Source organism: Osmia lignaria, chromosome 5 (assembly GCF_051020975.1).
Source record: "Osmia lignaria lignaria isolate PbOS001 chromosome 5, iyOsmLign1, whole genome shotgun sequence".
NCBI classification, from domain to species: Eukaryota; Metazoa; Arthropoda; class Insecta; order Hymenoptera; family Megachilidae; genus Osmia; species Osmia lignaria.
Window position 1 is genome coordinate 11,868,049 of NC_135036.1, and position 17,472 is coordinate 11,885,520.

The 17,472-nt window shown below is 39.9% G+C and overlaps 1 protein-coding gene and 1 long non-coding RNA gene across 12 annotated transcripts in view; one reads left to right on the top strand and one right to left on the bottom strand.

Annotated features, from left to right (window-relative positions):
• LOC117604847 (uncharacterized) overlaps positions 1 to 17,472 on the top strand; it is a 218,149-nt gene that overhangs the window by 154,714 nt on the left and 45,963 nt on the right. The window contains exons 1-2 of one of the 9 annotated variants that reach the window (XM_034325360.2): positions 8,537 to 8,949; positions 9,062 to 9,155. The exons of 5 other annotated variants lie outside the window; for them this stretch is intronic. The gene's annotated coding sequence lies outside the window, so the exon portion shown is untranslated. 3 more of the 9 variants (XM_034325366.2, XM_034325358.2, XM_034325362.2) reach the window with 3 other exon arrangements.
• Positions 1 to 17,472, bottom strand: part of LOC143305305 (uncharacterized) — a 158,166-nt gene that overhangs the window by 70,163 nt on the left and 70,531 nt on the right. The window lies entirely within an intron of this gene.

The following is a 17,472-nucleotide window of genomic DNA, read 5'->3' on the forward strand; positions in this document are numbered from 1 at the left end:
CCGCTAGGACAAAGATATATCATAATTAAATAAGCGACGAAGATGACATCGAAGATTTAATTAGTCGTCAAAGGATGTTTAATCTTTACAATTCAGCTGCTAAAGTTGCTGGGCAATAAAACGCTGACAATTTGTCAAGGATACGAATAAAATAGAAAAGTAGACTAATATAAAGAGAGATAGGTTGATATCGGTGGCTCGTATGTAATTCTCATCTCCGGAATTTCGCATCCGGTCGGTCGGTGGGGGCGCCGCCGCCGTCGCCGCCGCCGTCGCCGCGTCGCGCGTCGGCCGCATTCATCTTCCATTCAGAATGTACGGTAGTCAGAGTACTCGCGTTGAGTATCAAAGCTCGTACGTAGCAAAGCAAACACGCGCGGAACGTGTGGATGTGAGTGTGGGAATATCCTTATCGCGCGTGAGTCGTGCCACGACATCCGGTAATGCAACCCCTTCCGCAACGGGACCGGTGAGCGGGGACGTTTCCTCGTAAAATTTCGTATCTCGCCTTGTCGACGACATGCGACAGCTAGCTAGCAAACGCGACGCTGAGAGCTAGGAAAATGCTACTGCAGCCACGTACAATCAAACGAACGGATCGTTTGCCTTTTTATTTCTAACACCGACACCGATAGCTGAGCGACATTTGATTTTTCTTTCCATTCAAACCTTCACTCGAGACCTCGATTATCATGGGAACGTTCTGCGGGAACGAAGATTAGGTACGCGTGACGCGTCATTCAAAATGATCACAAGTTTTTCTTTTTCTTTTTCTTTTTCTTTTCATTATATTAATCAAAAACTCAACCTTTAATCGTAAGATATCTTAACTCCTTTCCTTGCTGTTCCAACTTGTTCCAACACCGTTCAACCTGAATCAGCAAAACCAGCGAAAATCTAATTCAGGTCATCGAAAGCATACTATGATGATTTTTCATCAAACATACTATCCAAGATTCTCATATGCGCTGAATAAGCTTCGATCAACTGGACCGAGTAACAACTTGCCAACCGCTCTGTTACATTTAGGAACCTAGTTTCAGAGAGAAGCGGTAAAGTATGACTTGATGTAGAGCAGTCGTTATTTGCGAACAGTCTCTTTTTACACATGAGAAATAGGCCCATGTGTAGCGGGTCTCATTGTACTTTCATTTGACACAGTTCGTCTGGTGATATCAAGTAATGGAAGTTCTGCCGCAATGGGACCTTCCCAGCGTATTCGCCTAAACGATGTTGCTCGAGGGCCAACAGCGAGCTAGCGATCTTGGAACATCGAAAATGACTAGCACACATATGAAAGCACAATTGAACGTGACGAGGATCTCTCACAATACGATAGAAAAAAAAACAGATAGAAAAAAAAAACAATACGATACTCTTCCTGTTAAAACGTTGCTTCTCTCTTGCTTGATTCCAATATGGAAATGGCCGGGATTTAACGTATTCTTGGTTGAAATAGAGGAGGATAAACAACAAAGTATACATCTGCTTCATTCGTTGTAACAATTGCATAATATAGCTACCTAATTCGGACTCTCGAGTAAAACTAAACAACATTAAAACCTATTTTGCAATCATTATTTATTCGATCCCATAACATTTGAATGTTTGCAAAGTAACTTATTGTTAGTGAATAGATTTCTTAGAAAACACTGGGTTATTTTCCCAAGAGGAACTGTTTAAATCTTCGCGAGGAAAGCGAAGGTAGGTCAAGAAAAAAGAAAAAAGAAAAAAGAAAAAAGAAAAAAAAAAGAGAAGCAACGTCTGAGAATTTCGATAAGAATCCTGGAACTTGTTCAGGATGCCGACCACGAATTTACCCTGACCGCGAGAACACGGTGAAAAATCAAATCCCGTCAGGAAGCAGCTTTTCCATTCGTTCCGTGGATACTTTTGCAAACGCGAGCGAAAACTTTCGCTGGCCCGTAAACGAGTCAACCGAACTTTCGTGCCGATGCGATGCGATGTCCAGCTAACCGAATCGAGCCGATGAAAAAGAATACGATATCGCGTACGAATATCCCGTCCAAACTCTGCTCGACGTCCCTCCTGCTTTTACAATCTTCGTATTTTATTGAACCTGCTGTACCCCACTGAACTATGGTCGCGTGAAATTTCAGGCCATACTTTCAGGTACCTATACTTTACGTTTCATGGATTCGAAGGTTTAGATTAGAAATTAAATTAAAAGCTTTCAATCGAATTAAAATCATCCAAAATTCAGTTATTTCGAAGCGAAATATAGAATACATTTTAAGCTTTCTAATACTAATTCTAATTTCTGATGGATTCTGCACCTAAATTAAACGGTAACCGACTAATTCGAAGCTTTATGAGTAACTTAATTTAAGCTAAAAATGTTTAATGAGTATTTTACTTATTGGGAATAGAAACACGACTTAAAGACCCAATTACAGATGTATTACCAATGTTTAATAGTTTAAACAACAGAAATTAGCGAATCTACATTGAATATAAAATCAGAAGAAGATATAACGTGGATTTTCCAAGTAATGAGAACAGGTGAGATAGAAAAATTAACACAGAGCGTATCGCTACACCATCAAGAGAGTTGAAACGATACAGGAAACAGAAGAATCATATGAATCAAATAGCCGGGCTTGTTCTAAACATCGAGAATATAGAAACTTGAAAATTGAAAAATTTATAAATACATTTTACTTCGTTTTTAACATTTAACATTCGAGTAGAAATTTTCCACGAAGAAGGAACAAGCACGTCGATCGACGTTTATTTAAATACATCGAGGAGAAACGTTCCTTTTTATACCTGGAAAATATCCGTTGTAGGGCTTATCGACGAGAATTTAGATTAATTTAAATAAGTACTGTATTCGAGTTGCTGGAAGCCCGCACGAAACACCTAATTACCGGTTATACGAACATAATCGGCTCGTAATTTTTTTCTTCTTAACTCGAAGGTATTAAATTGCATGGACGAATTGTTGAAAGATCGATCACTTTAGAAAATTCAACAATACGAGCCGAGACGTTGCCGATTCGGTTGATAGAAACACAGGTGCAATTTCACGGGTGGCGTACACGTGTCCGTGACGTTCTGTACTCAAGTTTGACCAAAATTTCATGAGATCTGCCCCTCATGCATATCCAGGAGAAACATAGAGAGGGAGGTAGAGGCAGAGGACAGCATCGGATGCCAGATGCAAATGCGTACGCAGTCGTGCATGCATGTGTACGTATGTTATCGGCGTCCAGATTTCGGTCGTTTACCGGGCCTCGTCCTGTATACCCGTGCCGTGGAACGCATTATATATCATCTGGCTACCGAACAAGCGTTAGATTGCTAACAATCGCCTGCATACGAACCGTCTAATCCTTGAACACTCTAAGGAACTGTTCGTCAACACATTGAAATTGGTGTATTTAGACAAGACTAATTGTAAGATATCGACGAAAGTGTTCATTCAGGTTTTATCTTCGACGCAATCGAATTAAACTTTGAATTTTCGAATAGCTTGGATCAAGAATTTAAGTCTCGAATAATTGAATCTGGTTTCAGGAGATTAGGTTTTACAGCCCCTTCGCAGGCTGAGATAAGATATTTCAAGATCTTATAATTTCTTGCGCGGTTCTAATTCAAATTCCAAGCGAATTTTCAGCTCGTCTCTCCTTCGACATTCTGTTTTCCGATCTCTCGTATTTCATCTAGGACCCATCTGTCGAGTAAACGTAGAAAAATTATTGCAATTGCAATTTCAATTTAATTTCAAATGTCAAAGTATCCTTTGCTTCATGATAAAAGCATGTTACGCATCGAACGATTCAATTGAATTTAATGACATTAAAAGCACACGGTCGAGAAAATACGTGTACGATTTTGTTTTTGCGCGATCGCAACGATCCCGCTGAAAAATTGTAATATTTGAAATGTTTTCCCCAGAATTCGTTCATTTCGAGGCGTTATGCAAATGAAATTTTCCGCGTCGCTGCGTTCGATACATCGAACGATACGCGTACGGTGAACACGGCGCGTAAATAGAAAAGCTACATCGACCAAAAAATAACCATCCATTTCCGAGTTTCAAGATCGCGCTGAATTTAGAATGTCCCTCAGATATTTCGTATCAGTTTTATTTATTTATTATATTTATTTCTCTTTTGTATGCTCGCTGTTGTTGTTTAAATATTCCTCTACATTTTTCTTTCTTTTTTCACATAACAGAGTTAATACCTTTTTCAAACAAACATCGACGACATTTATTTGTTTATTGCAGGTTCACACAATGTATATATGTATATTATTTTCAAGCAAGCTTTTTATATTTTCACAGTTTGCGCGTCACTCCGCTAACGGTGATTTAAACTAGGAAAAATTTCCATGACATTCCCTACGACCATAAAAACTTCAATACCAGAACGAATAGAGAAAGAGTAAAGCGAATATAAATTTTGTAATTTTCCTATTGAATTTAATGTTGTTTCTTGATTATTTCTGTGCGGAATCGTCTAGTCGAGTTTGTCTTACGTCGAGTAGGGAATTTCAGTGGAAAACTTCCGTTTTGCGTTCGCTGAAAGCATGCTAAATTAAACAGGAATCTTAAAGCAGCAGATCTCGCCGTGAAATCCGCCGTTAGCTAAATTTCCCAAGTGTTTTCGATGCAGTTATTTGCCGTATCGCTGGCGTTGCTGTAAAATTTCGCGAGACGAAATCCATGTTTCCCAATACTCGTTCCATTAAAATTAAACTGTACCGTAAAATGAGAATATCCATCCTTCTTGAAATTTAATGCGGTAGTTTAACGTGGTAAAAAAGAATTTAAAAATTCACCAAGGAATAAAAATCGAATAAAATAGCAAGAGAATTAGAATGGCTAGACTGTTTAAAGAAGGAACGAAGAAAGTCTGAAGCAAATTTCTTCGAGCGAAATTTTCAAATTCCGAGACGTAACATCTTTTCTTATTCTTTTAAACTGTATTAGAGAATTTATATTTGAAGAAATCTTGTTTATTCCAAATGCTATTTAATTTTCAACTACTAGAAGCTTCGTAGATGTGTTGCTTTCCACACCAAAATAGTCTCCAACTAAGTAAGTGTTAAATCAGCGCCTTAAAGAGAGGGGAGGAGAGAAGGTAAATGATTCAGTTGTTTGTAAAGGATTAGCGTTCGAGTTTCAGGGCGTTTCGTGATCAAACATCTAATGTTTGCATCCCACCTAAAAAGAATACAATTGTTGACTGTGTTAATTACCAAACAAGGATATTCAACGATCTGTGAGACGTTAGATGGCAATTGTATCCTCGCAAGATTTGCCTAGTGTTTGATTAATCCTCGATCGAAGTTTTTCAATGCAGAAATCGAGATGTAGAATGTAGAACAGATGTATACATGAACCGTTGGTAAATCGAGAACGAGAGAATAAAGCGGACATATCGATGAAATAACAACACGGCAAATATTTATTGTTCGCGGTAGACGGATAAACAGTAGCAAGCACTGTTTCATATCCAATAATCGTCAAATATTGATTACGCCGTAGGATGTGTCAATTTTCCGCGCGGTAACGGTGCCAAATTGATTATTTTTCATTCGTTGATAGAGTAGACTGCCGTCTATACGTTTCCATTCCATTTGCTCTGGCAACAGACATTGATATCCTTTCGATCGAGGAAATCATCACGGTGACTTAGAAATTTATACAGGCAGGCGTTCGACAAATACGAAAAAACTTGTCAAAATGACAAGAAATGGTATAGGCATTTCGAGTTGAAAAAAATCCTACTATTTTACTGATTGGTCTTGAATGCGTTAACCGAGTGGTGCTAATCAAGGAAAAGTTGAGTGGTTCCTTCAAGATATCCTTTAGATCTTTTCCCCTTCCCTCTAGATATTCTCGGTAACACAAATCCTTCTTAACCCGGTTGGTTGTTTCCGGCGCGCCGGTAGGGTAACCGATATAAGCCATAGGATTATCAGGAGGTGGTGCAAGAGGGCATTCACAAGCCGGTGAATAGCAAGACGAGAGTAGCTGTTTGATAATGATCCCGATGCGGCCGTATTTACCGCTTTCAGCTTTTTTTTTTTTTTCTTTTTTTATTATTTCACGGTGCCTTTTCAGAGTCGCAGCAGGCTTTGAACTCGTAAAACCAGCAAAGGAACGCAACAAGCTCGATTGCCTTACCGACGAGAACCTGTTCCTTTCTGTTTTGCGTGCTGTCGGTTACTAAATACTATGCTTCTGCACAGACGCGCCAAATGTATCGCTCCTAATTAATTTGAACGCCAAACGCCGAACGTTTGACTGATTCGTCGTTTGATAAACGTACCAATTGTACAGCAATCTGACCCCAATTGAACGTCGGTAGAGAAATTGGAAGAACCAGCATGAGAATTCGATACGTTTGGAATTGGAAAATATCTTTGAATAAACGTGAATAAACGGTAAGGGAATGAACAGCAATAAAGCTTGTTGTACCTAAATCAAAGCAAACAGTCCGCTTTAATCCGCGGTATTTCTCGCTGCACTATGCTTGATTCGAAATGTAGAAGGACCTCGTGTAACCAGACGCTGGAATCCTCCTCCTTTCCTCGAATTCCATCATCGCGGTAAATCACGTCGAACATGTATTCTCGTATTCGTAAACGATATATTTTCGATCCCCAAGGATCTCCATTAATTGTGTCTAGGCGCGTGCTAGCATGGTTGTCATGGTCATTTGTCACGCGGCGCGGCGACGCGACGCGACGGTCATCGAGCTCGGTGACGCCGAGATCAAGGCGTCAAATCGCGATCATACAAACGCGTCCACTTGCAAATTGCTACGATTTATCATCCCGGTTACGGTATATACTTGTTTGTCTGTTTTTAAGCTTAATAAGACGTGTTAATCGTTCGAGCAGGAAATTTCGCATGATAAAAGAATATTTCACGATCCCTTTCGTTGATAATAAAACGAAACGTTTTTCGAAACGAGGCGTTCGTGTTTTGACGGGCCGTTCATATTACCCCTGTCGCATCTCCGTCGACGAATGGGTTTCGTCGTCCTGATTTCGATCGACCCGCAGCGAGATTACCGTGTAAAAATGCTGTTACGGGACGTTTTATCGACGAGAAATCGCCCGTTTAATACGGGAATCCGGCAATCGGGCGTTCAAGCGTTCGAGCGTTCGAGCGTTCGAGCGTCAATAACTTGGCAGAATTTTATAAGCTCGAGTAGAAACACGCCTCTGGTACTCGAGCAGATGGAAATATTCCATTCGTATACCTATACCGTTTTTTCCTTGTTATTTCAGTAGTTGTTACCACCGATGTAAATAAGTACATTGGTGCTTGTTTCGGGGACTTGATTAAAAGCGAAAAGACCAATGAGACTGTTTAACTGTGATTTCGTCTAATTTCACGTTATCACCAGGTGGATCGCGTTTGATAGGTACAGTTAAAGTGAGCCGATCGACCGATACGAAGCGAGTGTCGAGCGAAGCGAAACGCGATGCAGCAGCAACAGTTAGCGGCTGGCAGATCGATACGATTCGTCGTCGTGTTGCAAGCAGCTCTAGTCCCATCAGAGGATCGTATATCGAGTGAAAAGTTACGTTCAGGCTCACAAACACGATGGAAAAGCGTTAAGGAGGTCTGGAATAACAAAGGAGACTGAGCAATGCGACGTACAGAGAGGAATATCCTTCCGCTGGAGACTTCACAAAGTATGTAACAGGAATCGCGCGAGTTGAACGAAGCCTATGCACGAGACGGACTAGTTTCTATTCTACGACTTCCTTTTCCGTTCCTCTGTTTCTACTTTACCCGGAATTCTGGTTAATTCGCCTGAGAGAATACAATTTGAAATAACTGGCGAGAAGAAAAAGGAAGAGAAAATTATTTCGGTTCACATCAAGATATTTCATGAAAGTTTAATTAAACCCGTATCTAATAATCTGCATGCCACTTAGGGGTCGACTATAAACGCAATCTCAGCGTTCACTTGTCATAGAGCAAGCTTCAACGACGTATCTAAATCCGAGACGTACTTACGGTAATAGAAGCTGCCTCTCAACATCGCCACAACATCGCAGAAATTCCGTGAAACTAAATTCCAGACCTGCCACGAGATCAAAGTGTCATTAAGTCAATTCGATCGCGCACAAAGTTCTCGACAAATCCTTCGTGTTCTTGGATAATGATCAGAACGATACACGGTCTCGATCCGAAAGCACTTGGTTACTTGTTCCTATCCACCTTTCAACGAAATGGGTTTGATGTATTTGAAACGCTCCTGGTGAAAAACAGTTTGTAGAAACGAAGAACCGAATGATTACCTATGTATAATATGTACGGATTCGATAGGTTCGATAAATATAACCAAATTTAACCGTCTATTTAAAATCAAATAACACATCTTTTATAAAGGAAAAAAAGGAAACACAAAATCAATGTGGTCAATCTTGCCGTAAGAATTGAACGAAATGTTCCGTCCGTCCGTCCGTCCGTCGGTCGGAGGGTTGAACACAGAAGGGGTGTCGAACGGAGAGAAAGAGAGAAATATGGTCGAGCAACAAGGGAAAGGGTTGCTCCAGCAAGCGTTTCTGCCATGCAGTCAGCCATCTACCCCGCCGCGCCGCGGCATACTATCCAAGCCGGTCGGCCATCCAGGCAGTAGGGAGAGTCAGCAACGAGTCAGACAGCCGACCGAGTAAGCGCCAGTCTAGCGTGGGCGCACGTCGTGGCACCACGTGCACTCGTCATCCTACATTTACCCGTTTATTGTATATCTTACACTTCTGCTTTTGTTCCAATTGTCCGTACATACATACATACACCTATGCACACGTGACCGTTTATAATTTATATCTATACCTATAGCATATATATTTACCTACGAGTGAATTTTCTTCGGGGATGTAACAAGTGATTGGTGTTTGTGATTAATCAACGAATGTGCTTGCGTTTGCTTCGAACGAACATCACTGGAGGTAAAGTGCTCCTATTCGAGGAAGTATCAATTAAAATTATTGCTTAAGGATTTCTTTCGTTAAAAAACGGCTGTTGTAAATAGCAAAAGCTTTAATCCCGTTTCATTTGCAGATTTCTCTGAAATTATTGATAGAATTTCTTCTACTACCAGACAGCTACTGTGAATGAGGAAAATTTCAATGGTGTTCGACTTGGAAATTTTTGAGTAAATATCAACACGAATTCTGACGTAAGAATTTCGTCCGATGTGAATCGGCCCGTGAATAAATGTAGAAAGAGATGGCGAACGGTATTCGATTTGTAGATTTTTCTATAGAAACTCGAGACTGTCGTTCAGTCGTTCTGTCGTTCTGTCGTTCTGTCGTTCTGTCGTTCTGTCGTTCTGTCGGGGAAAATACGAACTGTAACGAAATTCGCTGATCCATTTCCGGTGTTTGATTAAGAATCGTTCCTGTCGATTCTAGCCATGTAACTCGTTGTCGCGGTTTTCCTTTGGTTGTTTCTATTTTCGGAATTTTGATGAAACAAACTGTTCGTGGTCTCGATGCATTTCATTCTTTTCTTTCCTTTTTTTTTTTTTTTACAAATGCAACTCTCGTGAGACAACTTTAACTTGAATTTTCACCTTTTCGTTTCATCCTAATCGAAGTTTTATTTCCCCTTCAACCAGAACGATGTTGGAAAGATTTTTTATGAGTGTTACTAAAAGTCAGTAAAAAGTAAAGCTTTTCTACTTCAAGTTATCTATATTCTGTGCCTTCTATCTAATCTTTTCAATTTACATATTCTGAACTTGGACTTTAGATTTTGCAGAAAACTTTCCTTGTACCAAAAGATAGTCCATTCTGTAAACGATTAACCCTTTGAGTGAATACAGGTTGAAATGATATTTAATACGTGGTGCAACAACTAAAACATTCAAAGTCATCTCATCGATTAGTGCTTGATTCGTCCCACTAGTCATCTCTATTTCTCCTAAATTTAGATGTACTTCCATTAAATTATCCATTAAGTTTGGCCAGAATATTCGGTAATTTCACCGTTTCCGAAGCGATTATCGTGCCAAATTTAACACCTGAGTCATTTATTAAAGGGTACGTGTAAAAGTAGTGAAATCAGTTTGCTCTAAAATCTATTGCAATTAAAATAATTATTGAAACTAAATGAGTTCAGCCTTCAAATATGAAAAATTAAACCCTATCAATAAATAAATAAATAAATAAATAAATAAATTATTACAGGCAATTTTCGTGTTATCTTCTGAAAATGTTATGTCCTAGCCATTTCGATCAGCCAAAGTTGAGCTTCTAGTTGACGAGTTCCAATGGTTTCTCGTCCCCTTTCTGTCGACAGGAAATAATTACGTCGCGTGATCGGGCTTTATTAAACGAGGCTAGGGAACAGAAATATTCCGAGCAGTTCTCGTTCCTTCAGTCCATTACACTTTCAACATTGACACACTTTCCTGACATACTTTCCCTAGTTTTCCTCTATTTTTCCGACTTTTCCGACTTTTCCGACTTTTCTAGCTAAAATACCGACTTTATAACATCCTATTCGTCGAAAACATTGTGATTTTTTCGATCGCGTACTTCAGATACCGAGTTACCTACATAGGAAAACTAAAATTCAGCAGATGATGGACTGTCATCTGCACGTTTTCTCGTTTCTTCCTCGACGATGTACTGAAAATGGGTGTCGTTCGTTAGCGAATATGTAATTAGAACTCTCGACTAATCCAACGTTCAGTTGGTAGATAGGCTCGATGGAGGAGTAGGTATGGACTGGATCTTCTGATAGTTGAAAGGGAAAAAAACTTGACAACGCAATCCAATTGGTGAAATTTTTTGCCAGCTCTCCGTTACACTATCGACCCGTTCGCGGATTAGAAACACAAATCACTTGAACGTTCGGAGCCGTTCGATCGGAGGAAGATGCATCACTGATAAAAACGTTGAGCCAATCCCGGAGAAAGAATTCGAGAGACGCGAGATCGAATAAAATCTAATGGAGTAGTCTCTCTCTGCTTCTTTCTCGTCTTTCAAAAGGATTTTTAACATCGATCGATTGCTTTTTCCTTCACTTTTTATTAGTCTATTTCTTGTAGTTTTGCAAACAACGTCAGGTAATTCTGTTAACTAGTACGCGAACGTATTGATCGGTACGGATCGCCTTCTTTTCCACTTTGACGATAAAACTTTTAGTCGAGTCCATCTCGAAGGAACTTGATCATTATCGGATCTCTCGTTGTATTAAGCTTACATAAAATTGAAACGAAAAGTTCAATCGGTTCGTGGAAACTTACACGAAGGAGGATTAATTGATCGTCGATGTAATTTTCTTGGTCGAAACTTTCGTCAGCCGGTATTTGTGGAGCAATACTATTAATCAGTAGATATTCAGAGAATTGTCAGAGCAAATAAGATCGTGCAAAATCAAAGTGGGTTCTGATGGAATTGTTTCTAGAGAACGTGTTTGAAAACGTCTGTTACGAGTTTCAAATAATTCAGAAAAGTGCTTTATCGATTTCGTTGACGAGTTGCACGGATCCGATGCGCTGCACCGCGCCGCCGCACCGCACCGCACCGCACCGCACCGCACCGCACCGCGGCGACTCGAAGTTACGGCAAAAGAATGTTTTTAAATGTCATTAATTATTGAAGTTTTGACGGCGTGACAAACTGTTATGGAACTGTTAGTTAAAACTCGGAACATCTCGTGTCCCCGCGATGAATTTATTCGCTTCGTTGCACCATCAATAATAGATACGTTAGCAAAAGGAAATCCAACTGAAACTCGTGAATCGCATCGCGTAAAGAGGAAACTTTTCAATCGTGATCTATCGATCTATTTTTCTATAACGTCGATTTTGAAACATATCTAGGAAGTTGGAATGGCATTTGCGGCATATCACTTTCTTCGCGGTTTTATTCTTTCCTCCTCTACGTAATTTAGGTATAACTGCAATCGGTAATTGTCAATGGTCATTGTTACGACGAATTTCATTTGAACCTTCGTGACAAGATGAGAGAAATTTTCACCCCTCACAATCGGTATCACGTATTTCTTTCAATGAAAATTTTTCGAGCGTAAAACGCGAATTTTTCACGATATCGCTTCCGTGATAATAATAAACTTGAAATCTCGCCTCGTTTATTTCCCGATCCCTTTGCGAGCGGGTGTGCATTCACGCGAGAATTTTTTGCAAATTATCATTTCGAAGCTGAACGATTCGATTTCTTTCCAGCAGCAACGCAAAAGTAACGGAAGAAACGAGATAATAGATTTAGCAAGCATAACGAGCAAACACGATGTTGGCCAACGGTAATTACAATCGCAAATTACCCATTGGTATTCATTATAAATATGAAATACCGGTATCTAAATGATAATGATTTATTCCCTAATTATAAATATTCAAACGTTTCGCGGTGGCTCCTCAATTAATTCACACAAAACCACGCTGCAACCTGTAATGATTTCTCCTTTCGAAATTACCCATTTACCGCGTTCCTTTAATTTACTTAATTTTCCGAAATTCTGAAAATTGTCACGAAATTAACTAAAAAGCAAATTTGCATGATTGGCGATTGAAGGGAAGAAAGACTGCGCCAAAAGCCAAAACAACAACAAAACAAGAAGACAGTCAGTCGAACCACGAAATTAATGTTTGAGGAAGAAACGTAATGGAACGTGGCTAGTATCGATAAAGGAATTATAGGGGTTGGAGGAGGGAAGGGAGGGCAAGAAATTCCGCGGCAAGCTTGTGTAACCGGATCAAATGCCACCAATCTCAGTTGATCCATTCAAACTCAGATTTGAAGCTGACTATCGTGTTCATAGAAGCGTGAAACAACAGCCTTTGTCGTGTATGTATGTATTACGTGTATGCACGGTGGACAACTAAAGCTCGTCTTTCACGTTCACGGTTAATTGGGAAACCAGCTTATTCGACAGGGTCAGAAATGGATGGTCACTCCTTTGTGACACTGCTTTTATACAATTTCTTCTTATCGTTGCCTTTATGGATAACTTCGACACCGATGACATCCAAGATAACGTCAAGGTGTTAATGGCGTACATGGATCTTTGATTTAAAACTCTACCACGATTCCTGACAAATGATAGAAGAAGAAATGAGAATCGATTTCTCTTTCAAGTTATCTTCATGGCAAAACAGTTTCTGTATTCAAAGTTTACAACAAGTACAACTCCTGTCGGTTTCGTTTAGAGAAAGGGCAAATTGTTAGGAAGCCTCCTTTCCAGCCAGCATTATCATCGAAATCGAGCACAGACGGCGTTACGAACAAAAACGCTTCCCTATCGCGGGATTATCATTTAAATTGGCAATCGATACCGGCTCAGGATTATTCCTACTCATCCATTTTCTCTGTTTTCTCCTTTGTCTCTGTATATTTTTCTTCTCCACACTTTTTTTACATTTGATTCGTTTCCCACGTAAGCCGGAAAGCATCCGGAGGAGGTTGTTATACTTATTCTTCATCTTGTCGGATTAGATGTTGTCGCGATTCGAATTTATCGTCACAACGTTTTCTTAGAAACAGAAACAGAAAAAAATACGTGATTTTGAGGAAACTAACAATAAGAAGAATAGAATTAGATTACGTCTCCAGAAAATTTCATTGATAGACAATCGTCTGTTCAACTAGACTTCCTTCTATTCTTTTCACTTTCGAAAGCCCGACTCTGTTTACATAGAAGCACAGTGACTTCTCGCGTAAATAACCCCGTCTCTAAAAACCACCTTGCGTACCTCGACTGCGTCTAGAATTTCATAATTACACCATTAAACCATTCCTTTTTTCCCGTGGCTATGTTCTTGAAAGCGCGGCTACTCTTCACTGGCATTAAGGTTCGACGATAATATCAGGTCATATTGTCGTATTGTCTTGTTAAAAAGTATAATTATGAGATAATTCTGAGATAATTTTCTCGTAAAAATGTTAACGATAACGATAACGTCAATCATAGGGTAGAAATGTTATGGAATTAAAAAAAAAAAAAAAAGAAGAAACGACAATATGTGTAACGGAGGTAATGAAAAATCGTTAAAATATCAGATATCAGAAGGGATCTTGACATCAGATAACGAATAAAATTCCGTGGAAAGTGGTAAGTGGAAAGCGGAAAGCTTTTTACAATCTCTAGAACGCGTCTGATACTCTCGTTAACTGAAACCGCGCGACCAGGAGAGTTATTAAAGAGAGGTAACTAGTTGTCCTAGTAACTTGGTGGCTGGACGTGATGGGGTTTTAATGTCGGTCGAGTTTCTAACTAACTGATTAATTCGCTCTTCTGCACAGCCGGTCGGTCAGTCGGTCGGTCGCTCGTTCTCAGCCGTTCATTTGCATCCCAGCTATGATTCCTGACGCTGTTACAACCTCCTACGGATTCTTTAATATTCTTTCGTGATTCCGCTTGATTGATTATAGAGTGCTCTTAATGGAGATGTCCGAAGAAGTTTCAGAAAGGCGAAATATATATGTTAGATGAAAGAAAACTGTCGACTCTTCTCTTCGAACAGGTTTGAGAAAAGCAGCGAGAATAAAAACATTCTTGCATTATACTCGTTGATAAATTTACGCTCTCGTCATACATAAAGTTTCTTAAAAGAGGTACGAGTTTATGCAGCAATCTACTGTTTTAAAAGGAACAAACCGACTTTAGTGGCCCGCGACTTTGTTTCATTTCATTCCAGCGTACCGGTGCAATCGCGTTAATTAATGAAATATTGAAATGAAATGAAATGAAATGAAATGAAATGAAATGAAATGAAATGAAATGAAATGAAATGAAATGAAATGGTTGTAGCGGTGTTCACAGACGATTCTCGAGTTGTAATCCGTTTCTCATTCAATTCGTCTCGCGGTTCCTTCAGGAAAAAAGGCATTACATTTGACACACATTTGCTAGCGAGCGAGATTAAAGTGTTCTTTGAACACCTACACCGAGAGTTTTCCATTGTTCCCAATTGTATATTATACCGCTTGAACGATTCACGCGCGCGACATTGAAGAATGCAGTCGCTTGTTAGATGGAACGAACCGAACCCTCGCGTTTCAACACAGAGAAATGAGAAATGAGAAATGAGAAATACGAGGGGGTAATTCTGAATACTTAACGCGGTAGAAAGATTAAAGCGAATTCGGTACTCTTGTTCGTTAACGCGTTTATTAAATCTAATTAACGATGAACAAGGAACAATTGGGTAAAAGGCTGAAGCTGATCTTTGATAATGAAAAATCTACAGCCCAGAGAATCATTGTATCTACAATACATTTTATTCAACGCCTGTGTTAAAGCAGTATTAAAGTTAGCATCAAGTAGGTATAGCGTCAAGCTCGTAGCTGTTGCATTTCCCAGCTGCTATCGCTTGTAACACAAAGAGAAGGAAGTAGCAGAAAGGAAAAAATCTTCAAAGACAAATAATGGACAGCGAGATGGTGAATAAGAGAAACAACTTTGTGTAATTTCTTCTTGTGTAGTGTAATTTTCTTTTCTTCCGATTTTATTGTTTCAGTGTAATAAGAAGAAAATAAGTTACATCCGTCCACGTTTCGTTCATTCAAGCAACCTCGGTAATTTAAAAAAAACAACCCCCTGCGAAACTAATCCAATTTTATTAGCGAAAATATAAGCGCGAGACGAAACGATCGAGTTTCATTCGATTTTAATAAAAGTTGACGCTTTCATATCCATATCCAGTGGACGTGGAATGCCGCCTGAAGTTACAGGCTACGATTTCCACGACCGTTTTTCCACGCTGCCAGAAATGATTTGCACGTTCGAAGCTCGAAGCTCGAAGCTCGAAGCTCGAGCCACGAGCGTGGAAATTGGAAAACGACAAACGGCCTCCGATATGCATAAATCACGGCCGAAATCAATAAGCGAACCTATTGTTTTCCAGATACTTGGCCGTTTCAGACCTGTTTACTGCTTTCCATTCAGCTGTTTCATCGAGCTGAAGAACGAATTAAGAAAATGTTTTTCGTATAAATAGATATACCTACTTGATGGTTTCCATACCAGTTGATATCGTAAGAAAATCGATGAAATGAAAAATTCCATCTTTTCATAGATCGAACTGAAAGCATGGAAAAGAGAAAAAATAGTTTGTCGAAGAAAGCGTAATTCCCGATCGTGTCAGCGAGAGGTTAATCCACACTCGGGAGAAGAAAGGGGAAGTCTTTTAATAACTTATTAGGTTCCTCCTTCTGCCGTTCTTATAAAGATTATAAAAATCGCAAGTCAAGCACAATCTCTCGACTCGCAGCCGTATATTTGCGGCTCCACTCGTCGCATCGCTCCGACGACAATCCGCCGCGCCGCGCCGCGCCGCGCCGCGCCACGCCGCGCCCCGGGGAAAACAGCCGAAAGGCTGGCAAGTATAATACGAATTCCCATTGTAAATCCGGCCAAGATCCTCGAGAAGACGAGCCAGGGATGAGAGACAGATCGAAAGACCAGCTCACCTTTCTTTCTCTCCTTTTCTTTCTTTAGAGTCGCGAGTAGAGTCGAGAATAATAAAGAAAGAAAAAAGGAAAAGGAGAAGTAGGGAGAGAACAGGCTGGAAAAATGGAAAGAAAGGTGAAGCGGAGAAAGGAAAACGACGGAATCACAGATTTAATAAAGGCTGCTTGAAAGCGCGCTAAGCGAAAACCGATTTCATTATAATGTACCCCCACCATTGCGATCTATTCCTACTGGATGCTGACTGCCGCGAGATTTCACCCTCCTTTTTCACCCCTTCTCCACTTTTCGTTGCACCAGTTTGCCTTTTTTTCAGCGTCGCCTCTGTTCTTTGGTCTCTCTTTCGATCTCTAATTTCGAACCGAAATGCGAAACGGTGAAAATAAGAGAAAAATCGTGCTCGCGATCCGCACGGTCGCACTGGCCAGACTCGATTGTCCGGTAAACCCCGACAACTTATCCTCGTCCCTTACCTTATATACATACATATATCCGCAGATATGGTAATTAAGAAAGTTTCGCCGAGATCCTGATTTTACGGAAAGTTTGCAACGATAGGGGTAGCGGAGATAAGTTACCCGAATATCATCGGTTAGGAAGTACATATTTAGAGCAACTAAATATTTATTGAAATAAATACTCTTGAAAAATAAAACTCTGCATTGGAATTTTCATGAAACGCATTTGAAAATATCTATCGCGAATGGCAGACGCGATAACTGGTTCGGAAATTTGCAAATGAAAATATCATTTTCGCATAAAAACATAATACAGTGGACGGGGTTTCTAGGTTTTTACGATGAGCCATTTTCGAAAATGTTACGGGAGGATTGTCGTCTCTCTCCATCGAGCTATTTGAACGTACATGTTGCATATTCATGCGATGACCATAGAAATTGTACCGGTCGCGGTTGTGCGAGAAATTCTATAATAGACGAGGCTATATGGCCAGAGAAACGGCTGTCCGATTCGTGACGGTTGCAACGATTCAATTTCGTTTCTTTCTCGTTTCTTTCGGCAAATATTTCTTC